Source organism: Oncorhynchus kisutch, linkage group LG5, assembly GCF_002021735.2.
Source record: "Oncorhynchus kisutch isolate 150728-3 linkage group LG5, Okis_V2, whole genome shotgun sequence".
Classification (NCBI taxonomy): Eukaryota; Metazoa; Chordata; class Actinopteri; order Salmoniformes; family Salmonidae; genus Oncorhynchus; species Oncorhynchus kisutch.
In genome coordinates this window covers 10,679,320-10,689,860 of record NC_034178.2, presented here as the reverse complement: position 1 = coordinate 10,689,860, position 10,541 = coordinate 10,679,320, and positions in this window count along the sequence as shown.

Genomic DNA, 10,541 nt, shown 5'->3' with positions numbered 1-10,541 from the left:
CAGCAGGACCACTACCTCTGCCTTTGTGCAAGGAGGAGCACTGCAAGAGCCCTGCAAAATGACCTCCATCAGGCCACAAATGTGCATGTGTCTGCTCAAATGGTCAGAAACAGACTCCATGAGGGTGGTATGAGGGCCTGACGTCCACAGGTGGAGGTTGTGCTTACAGCCCAACACCGTGCAGGACGTTTGGCATTTGTCAGAGAACACCAAGATTGGCAAATTCGCCACTGGCGCCCTGTGCTCTTCACAGATGAAAGCAGGTTCACACTGAGCACATGAGAGTCTGGAGACGCCGTGGAGAACGTTCTACTGCCTGCAACATCCTCCAGCATGACCGGTTTGGCGGTGGGTCAGTCATGGTATGGGGTGGCATTTCTTTGGGGGGCCGCACAGCCCTCCATGTGCTCGCCAGAGGTAGCCTGACTGCCATTAGGTACCGAGATTAGATCCTCAGACCCCTTGTGAGACCATATGCTGGTGCGGTTGGCCCTGGGTTCCTCCTAATGCAAGACAATGCTAGACCTCATGTGGCTGGAGTGTGTCAGCAGTTCCTGCAAGAGGAAGGCATTGATGCTATGGACTGGCCCGCCCGTTCCCCAGACCTGAATCCAATTGAGCACATCTGGGACATCATGTCTCGCTCCATCCACCAACGCCACGTTGCACCACAGACTGTCCAGGAGTTGGCGGATGCTTTAGTCCAGGTCTGGGAGGAGATCCCTCAGGAGACCATCTGCCACCTCATCAGGAGCATGCCCAGGCATTGTAGGGAGGTCATACAGGCACGTGGAGGCCACACACATTACTGAGCCTCATTTTGACTTGTTTTAAGGACATTACATCAAAGTTGGATCAGCCTGTAGTGTGGTTTTCCACTTTAATTTTGAGTGTGACTCCAAATCCAGACCTCCATGGGTTGATAAATTTGATTTCCATTGATTAATTTGTGTGTGATTTTGTTGTCAGCACATTCAACTATGTAAAGAAAAAAGTATTTAATAAGAATATTTCATTCATTCAGATCTAGGATGTGTTATTTTAGTGTTCCCTTTATTTTTATGAGCAGTGTATATTTTAGCAATTACATTTACTTTTGATACTTAAGTATATTTAAAACCAAATACTTTTTAGACTTTTACTCAAGTAGTATTTTACTGGGTGACTTTCACTTTTCATTTTCTATTAATGTATTTTTACTTTTACTCAAGTATGACTATTGGGTACTTTTTACACCACTATATACAACTTACTGTACATCAGAAAAATATGTCAGTGATTGAAAGAACCAGAAACTGGATGGCTTGCAACACAGTATTCTGCACCACAGTGTGGGTATGTGGTTTAGTTAAGTTTAATTTATTAGGATCCCCATTAGTTGCACATGCAGCATGTGGCTGGAGTGTGTCAGCAGCAGCTACACTTCCTGGGGTCCACATAAAACCTACAAATACATGGCAAAGTACAAAAATAAGAGTTATACACTGAGTATACAAAATAATTAGGACCGCCTGCTCTTTCCATGACATAAACTGACCAGGTGAAAGCTATGATCCCTTATTGATGTCACTTGTTAAATCCACTTCAATCACTATAGATAAAGGGGAGAAGAGGGGTTAAAGAAGGATTTTTAAGCCTTGAGACGATTGAGACATGGATTGTGTATATACGCTATTCAGAGGGTGAATGGATAAGACAACATGGTAAGTGCCTTTGAACCGCGTATGGTAGTAGGTGCCAGGCTCACCGTTTTGTGCCAAGAACTTCAACACTGGGTTTTTCCTTGCTCAACAGTTTCCCGTGTATACATGGTCCAGCAACCAAAGCACATCCAGTCAACTTAACACAACTGAGAAGCATTGGAGTCAACCATGGGCCAGCATCCCTGTGGAAAGCTTTCGATAAATCAAATCAAATTTTATTTGTCACATACATATGGTTAGCAGATGTTAATGCGAGTGTAGCGAAATGCTTGTGCTTCTAGTTCTGACCATGCAGTAATATCTAACATTTTCACAACTACCTTATACACACAAGTGTAAAGGAATGAATAAGAATATGTACATAAAAATATATATGGATGAGAGATGGCCGAACGGCACAGGCAAGATGCAGTAGATGGTATAGAGTACAGTATATACATATGAGATGAGTAGTGTATGTAAACATAAAAAAAGTGGCATAGTTTAAAGTAACTGGTTTTATTACATCCAATTTTTAATTATTAAAGTGGCTAGAGATTGCTGCCAACATACTGACTCAGTCACTCAATGTTAGTGATGGCTGTTTAACAGTCTGATGGTCTTGAGATTGAAAAACAGCTTCTGTCTCTCGATCCCTGCTTTGATGCACCTGTACTGACCTCGCCTTCTGGATGATAGCGGGGTGAACAGGCAGTGGCTCGGGTGGTTGTTGTCCTTGATGATCTTTTTGGCCTTCCTGTGACATCGGGTGGTGTGGGTGTCCTGGAGAGGAGGTAGTTTGCCCCCGGTGATGCGTTGTGCAGACCTCCCTTCCCTCTGGAGAGCCTTACGGTTGTGGGCAGAGCAGTTGCCATACCAGGCGGTGATACAGCCCGACAGGATGCTCTCGATTGTGGATCTGTAAAAGTTTGAGTGTTTTTGGTGACAAGCCAAATTTCTTCAGCCTCCTGAGGTTGAAGAGGCGCTGTTGCGACTTCTTCACCATGCTGTCTGTGTGGGTGGACCATTTCAGTTTGTCCGTGATGTGTACGCAGAGGAACTTAAAACTTTACACCTTCTCCACTACTGTCCCGTCGATGTGGATAGGGGGGTGCTCCCTCTGCTGTTTCCTGAAGTCCACCATCATCTGTTTTGTTGACGTTGAGTGTGAGGTTATTTTCCTGACACCACACTCCGAGGGCCCTCACCTCTTCCCTGTAGGCTATCTCGTCGTTGTTGGTAATCAAGCCCACCACTGTAGTGTCGTTCTGCAAACTTGATGATTGAGTTGGAGGCGTGCATGGCCACGCAGTCATGGGTGAACAGGGAGTACAGGAGAGGGCTGATAATGCACCCTTGTGGGGCCCCAGTGTTGAGAATCAGCAGGGTGGAGATGTTGTTTCCTACCCTCACCACCTGGGGGCGGCCCGTCAGGAAGTCCAGGACCCAGTTGCACAGGGCGGGGTCAAGACCCAGGGTCTCGAGCTTAATGACGAGTTTGGAGGGTACTATGGTATTAAATGCTGAGCTGTATTCGATGAACAGCATTCTTACATAGGTAGTCCTCTTGTCCAGATGGGTTAGGGCAGTGTGCATTGTGATTGCGATTGCGTCATCTGTGGACCTATTGGGGCGGTAAGCAAATTGGAGTTGGTCTAGGGTGTCAGGTAGGGTGGAGGTGATATGATCCTTGACAAGTCTCTCAAAGCACTTCATGATGACGGAGGTGAGTGCTACGGGGCGATAGTCATTTAGCTCAGTTACCTTATCTTTCTTGGGAACTGGAACAATGGTGGCCCTCTTGAAGCATGTGGGAACAGCAGACTGGGATAAGGATTGATTGAATATGTCTGTAAACACACCAGCCAGCTGGTCTGTGCATGCTCTGAGGATGCGGCTAGGGATGCCGTCTGGGCTGGCAGCCGTGCGAGGGTTAACACGTTGAAACGCTTTACTCACGTTGGCTGCGGTGAAGGAGAGGCCACAGGTTTTGGTATTGTCCTCAAAGCGAGCAAAATTGTCCTCTAAGCGAGCAAAGAAGTTGTTTAGTTTGTCTGGGAGCAGGACATCGTGGTCCGCGACGGGGCTGGTTTTTCTTTTGTAGTCCGTGATTGACTGTAGACCCTGCCACATACCTCTCGTGTCTGAGCCATTGAATTGCGACTCTACTTTGTCTCTATACTGACGCTTAGCTTGTTTGATTGCCTTGCGGAGGGAATAGCTACACTGTTTGTATTCGGTCATGTTTCTGGTCGCCTTGCCCTGATTTAAAAGCAGTGGTTCGCACTTTCAGTTTTGCACGAATGCTGCCATCAATCCACAGTTTCTGGTAGAGGAAGGTTTTAATAGTTGCTGTGGGTACAACATCACCGATGCACTTGCTAATGAACTCGCTCACTGAGTCAGCATATTCATCAATGTTATTGTCCGACGCAATGCGGAACATATCCCAGTCCACGTGATCGAAGCAATCTTGAAGTGTGGAATCAGATTGGTCGGACCAGCGTTGAACAGACCTGAGCACGGGCATTTCCTGTTTTAGTTTCTGTCTATAGGCTGGGAGCAGCTACAATGAATGTTTGTGGTTTCCAGTTTACATAGAGTCCAATGAAGTTCATTCAGGGCCATCGACGTGTCTGCTTGGGGGGGATATATACGGCTGTGATTATAATCGAAGAGAATTCTCTTGGTAGGTAATGCGGTCTACATTTGTTTGTAAGGAATTCTAAGTCCGGTGAACAAAAGGACTTGAGTTCCTGTATGTTGTTATGATCACACCACATCTCGTTAATCATAAGGCATGTCCCCCCGCCCCTCTTCTTACCAGAAAGATGCTTGTTTCTGACGGCGCAATGCGTGAAGAAACCAGGTGTCTGTACCGACTCCGATAGCATGTAGAGTCCATGCCCTGATAAATTGAGGCTGTTCTGAGGGCAAAAGGGGGTGCAACTCAATATTAGGAAGGTGTTCTTAATATTTTGTACACTCAGTGTCTATGTGAAAGACACCAGGAGACAACAAAATACTAATTACACACTATTCATATATACATATTAATATTCTTATGTACAGTAAAGTTATGTTTCATCTCTAGAAAGAGGTGAGGAGCTGTGACGCTTTTGCCTGAGTAACCTCTGGTGGCAGAGCATTCCACCATGACATGGCTCTATACATAACTGAGTAACCTCTGGTGACAGAGCATTCCACCATGACATGGCTCTATACATAACTGAGTAACCTCTGGCAAAGCATTCCACCATGACATGGCTCTATACATAACTGAGTAACCTCTAGTGACAGAGCATTCCACCATGACATGGCTCTATACATAACTGAGTAACCTCTAGTGACAGAGCATTCCACCATGACATAGCTCTATACATAACTGAGTAACCTCTGGCAAAGCATTCCACCATGACAAAGCTCTATACATAACTGAGTAACCTCTAGTGACAGAGCATTCCACCATGACATGGCTCTATACATAACTGAGTAACCTCTGGCAAAGCATTCCACCATGACATGGCTCTATACATAACTGAGTAACCTCTGGCAAAGCATTCCACCGTGACATGGCTCTATACATAACTGAGTAACCTCTGGTGACAGAGCATTCCACCATGACATGGCTCTATACATAACTGAGTAACCTCTGGTGACAGAGCATTCCACCATGACATGGCTCTATACATAACTGAGTAATCTCTGGTGACAGTGCATTCCACCATGACATGGCTCTATACATAACTGAGTGACGTATTAAATCTGTTTTTGTTCTGGGTACAGTGAAGAGACCCATAGTTGCATGTCTGGTGGGGTATGTCTGTTTGAAGTGTATGCAAATAGACTATACAATTGGTTAGGCATTTTCTTGAGCAGGATAAAAGAGAAGTAGACAATTTCTCCTCAACCCTCAACCACGAAAGACGATCAGGCATGTTGTTGATGTGTGGGGGTGCCTGTGCGTGTGTGCGTACGTGGATGTTTGTGTGGGATTTTCCAAGCATTTCTCAGCATTCCATTTGAAGGGCTCACAACCACAGAACTGAGTCAGTGCAGTCCCATATCCTAACCGATAGACTGTGAAGCCTAAAAAGCCCAAAATCCCTACGTACTGTAGAACATCAATGCCATGGCACTACTTCTTCATACATGGGTCAGTGAATTAATGAGATTGATAGATGAATAGTTGGCAAACGATCAATATGTGCACTTAAATGGCCTGTAGATATTTCAATATCTCTTGCTATACCTGAGAGCAAAGTAACATTCAACCTCAAAAGAGCTGTTGACGGATAGCCATTTTTGTTAACTACCAATAAATAAGCATGATTTAACTACTACTATAAAAACAGACTTATTTTTCATTGTGGCAGCCGTAGATTACACTTTAACCAGATGAGATTGAACCTTTCACTTGCTTGGACACATTAGTAGAGGCTGCTTTGTAACCTGATCTGACCGTGAAACCCTAACACAGGCTGCAGAGGAAACGAGGAGGAAATCTGATGCCGTAAGAGCCTCTGAGTAACTCTGTCCTAAATGGATTTGAGCCGGGCTAGCTGCTATAGTCCTCCTAAATGAGAAACACACAGACCACCACAATCTGTAGTCTATATGGATGGTAATAAAGACACGTTGAAGAATAACAGACATTTGTATATACCAGTGATGCATTTCAAACTTTGTTCCATGGGCTATGTCTGTTCAGTGTTCAATTGCATAGTTCAGTGCTACAACAATGACACATTCTTCTGTTATTCATTTTCATATTCATTTTTAATGGTTTAAAGACGGCTGACCCTCGTGCTGAGGTAAATTGAGTTAAATCTATTTATTTCCTCCTACTGACGTTTGTTCCCTGACCACACTATCATCTTTTAGTTTCTCTTAAGAGGTCCTCGAGTTTGTTGCATGGACTGGTCTGTTCCCTTTGTCCTGTGACAAACGTCTCGGTAAAAAGCTCTGATACTATGAATAAAATGCTCCGTTGTCTCTGGTAGGTCTACAACCGGATGTAGCGTTTCCTTAGCTGTGTTCTCTGTGGGGAGTGTTGTGTAATAGCCCGGTCCTCTATGGTATGTGAGTAATGCAAACTCCCCTCTTTCCTGCAGCTGGAATGCTGGCTATGCCAGACGCCAGACCCACCAGACCCACCACCGTCTCCGCACCCCACCAGGCCCCCAGCCCACCCAGACCTGCCTACACACCATGATCATACACACCAGATGTAGCCGTGGGTAAACCCAGAGTGTCGTGGGTAAATAAGTAGGTAAATCCTCGTGCAAAAACACTTCTCTGACTTAATATGTGGGTTAACGTAATTCACCAAATTAAAAGGTGATCGTTTACTTTCGTTGACTTGAGTGTAGCCCCCCCTCCTCTAAATCACCGATTCACAGCCCCAGATCAATGGCCAAAAGCCAGCAAAGCCCATCTGAAACAGAAAACGGGGTAAGTGAATGTGCCTCCTCGTGTTGCTTTGAAGTAGCCTCCTTCATTTGTATGTTCCTAATACTGTAGTAACTTTTTAAGAACACACATGCATGGACTTAGTTGCAGTATCATCAGGTAAGTCTAGTGGGAACTGGGAAGTCAGAACATAGGGAAGAGAGTTTGCTTTGCTTTGCTGAATGAGGAATGGACAGACCAAATATACAGATCACATTTCAGAGATCCTGGGCCAACTATCTCAGGAATTATAATTGGCAACAAAAACAAGATTGGAAGGAAGTTCTTTCTCGATACATCCAAACTAATTCTGACTAGGAATATGGATCGGAGATGGTTTGATTTAAAAAATATTAAGAGTTATGGAACATAGTTGAACTCCTTCTCCCCTCTCCCTGATGTACAATGACTAACTGCTTGCCCTACAGTACAGAAACATAATTTACTTTAAGTTAACTTGAGTCACTTCAATTTAGTTAACTTAGTGAATTGAATTTTAGCTGCTGAGACCTAGAAGAGAGAACATAATGTGCCAATCAGAATTCTATTCACACCAAAAAGGCGGAGGTTTAAAGAAATACTACTGTTGTGTAGTGGGGATTTACATTGGATACTACGTACATTCTAAATTGTATGTTCTATCAGAATCTTTCACTTTGCCGGCTCTATTGTGGATCCAGTATTCTGGTACAAGGAACGTTGCTACCAACACAAAGTAGGAAACACAGACTGAGTGAGTGGCTGGTTCCTATCAGAAGACAGCTGCTAATGAAATCCAAGAGGCACATGATACTGTTGTTGTTATGTTTGAGGGGGTGGACTAGGAAAGGAGGGGGGTTTCCACTGTTAGGGCCTTACAAGGTCAACTGTACATGTACAGCCCATGAATAACACACATATATATTTACCAAAACATATATGGGGGATTGAAAATGATGCAGACAATTACATTGATAGAAGCCACAATCTGCAAGATTGAAGCTGATCTACCCCCCCCCCCCAAAATCTGAGGTTATTGTCCTATTGAAAGGTGAATTCACCGCCCAGTGTCTGGTGGAAAACGGACTGAACCAGGTTTTCCTCTAGGATTTTGCCTGTGTTTTGCTGCATTCCGTGTCTTTTTTATCCTGGAAAACTCCCCAGTCCTTAACGATTACAAGCATACCCATAGCATGATGCAGCCAACACTATGCTTGAAAATATGGAGCGGTGCTCAGTAATATGTTTGGGGCAAATCCAATACAACACTTTGTATTCAGGACAAAAAGCGAATTGCTTTGCCACATTTTTTTGCAGTATGACTTTAGTGCCTTGTTGCAAACAGGATGCATGTTTTGGAATATTTATATTCTCTACCGGCTTCCTTCTTTTCACTCTGTCAATTAGGTTAGTATTGTGGAGTATCTACAATGTTGTTGATCTATCAGTTTTCTCCTATCACAGCCATTAATTAAACTCTAACTGTTTTAAAGTCCCCATTGGCCTCATGGTGAAATCTCTGAGCGATTTCCTTTCTCTCCGGCAACCGAGTTAGGATGGACACATGTATCTTTGTAGTGACTGGGTGTATTGATACACCATCCAAAGTGTAATTAATAACTTCATCACGCTCAAAGTGTTACGGCTTTCTAGTTGTGATGAAGGAGAGTCGGACCAAACTGCAGCGTGTCGATTGCGATCCATGTTTATTTAAACAAATGTAAACATGACTAAACACGAACACTACAAAAACAATAAACGAAAACCGAAAACAGCCTATACTTGTGCAAACTAACAGAGAGTACACATAGGACAGATAGGACAATCACCCACGAAATACAAAGTGAAACTCAGGCTACCTAAATACGGTTCCCAATCCGAGACAACGAGAATCACCTGACTCAGATTGAGAACCGCCTCAGGCAGCCAAGCCTATACATGACACACCCCTAATCAACCACAAATCCCAATGCCTACAAAAACCCCAATAGGACAATACAATAACCCCATGTCACACCCTGGCCTGAACAAATAATAAAGATAAACACAAAATACTTTGACCAGGGCGTGACACAAAGGTATATTCATTGTCTGCTTTTCTTCTTTTTTTTACCCATCTCCCTGGTCTTTGTGGTTAAATCTGTTTGAAATGCACTGCTCGACTGAGGGACCTTACAGATGATTGTATTTGTGGGGTACACAGACAAGGTAGTCATTCGCAAATCATGTTAAACTCTATTACTGAACACAGAGTGAGTCCATGAACTGAACTACAATTGATTATGTTACTTGTGAAGCAAATGTTTAGTCCTGAATTTATTTAGGCTTGCCATAACAAAGGGGTTGAATACTTATTGCAGCATTTCCCAAACTCAGTCCTCGGGACCCCAAGGACTGCACGTTTAGTTTTTTTGCCCTAACACTACACAGATGACTCAAATGATCAAAGCTTGATGATTAGTTGATTATTTGAATCATCTGTGTAGTGCTAGAAAAACCAATATGTGCACCCCTTGGGGTCCCGAGGACTGAGTTTGAGAATCCCTGACATATTGACTGAAGACATTTCAGCTTTTCGTTTTTAATTAATTTGTCATAATTTCAAAAAATATAATTCCACTTTGCCATTATGGGGTATTGTGTGTAGGACAGTGACACAAAACTCTATTTTAATCCATTTTAAATTCAGCCTGTAACACAACAAAATGTGGAAAAAGTAAGGCAATGTATGTGTATGTGTGTGTGTATATATATATATATATATTACACATTTTAACATGCATGAATAGGACTGTCCACAACAAAAGACCACTGAATGGTACAGATATTTGTGTATATTCAAAGATGCAATGGTGTAAAGTAACTGTAGTAACATTGAAGTACTACTTACATAGTGTTTGAGTGGTATCTGTTCTTTCCTATATTTTTTATATTTTGGACAACTTTTACATTTACTGCACTTCATTCCTAAGGATCATATGTACTTTTTCCTCACTTACATTTTCCCTGAGTAGTTACATTTCAGATGCTTAGAAGGACAAGGAAAATTGTCCAATTCACGCACTCATCAAGAGAACACATGGTCATCCCTACTGCCTCTAATCTGGTGGACTCACTAAACAAAAACTTTTTTGTAAATTATGCCTGTGTTGGAGTGTGCCCCTGGCTATCTGTAAATAAATAAATACAATCGTGCTTTCTGATTTATAGCGTTTACTTTTAGTTTGATACTTAAGTATATTTCAAACCAGATACTTTTAACATTTACTCAAGTAGTATTTTTACTGGCTGACTTTTACTTGAGTCTTTTACTCAAGTATGACAATTGGGTATTTTTTTCCTCCACTGCAAAGACGCTTATTCTTGATAAATATCAGGTGCATTCATTCGTAATGGTTTCCTCTAGCCTACTAAATCATTCAAGATGGT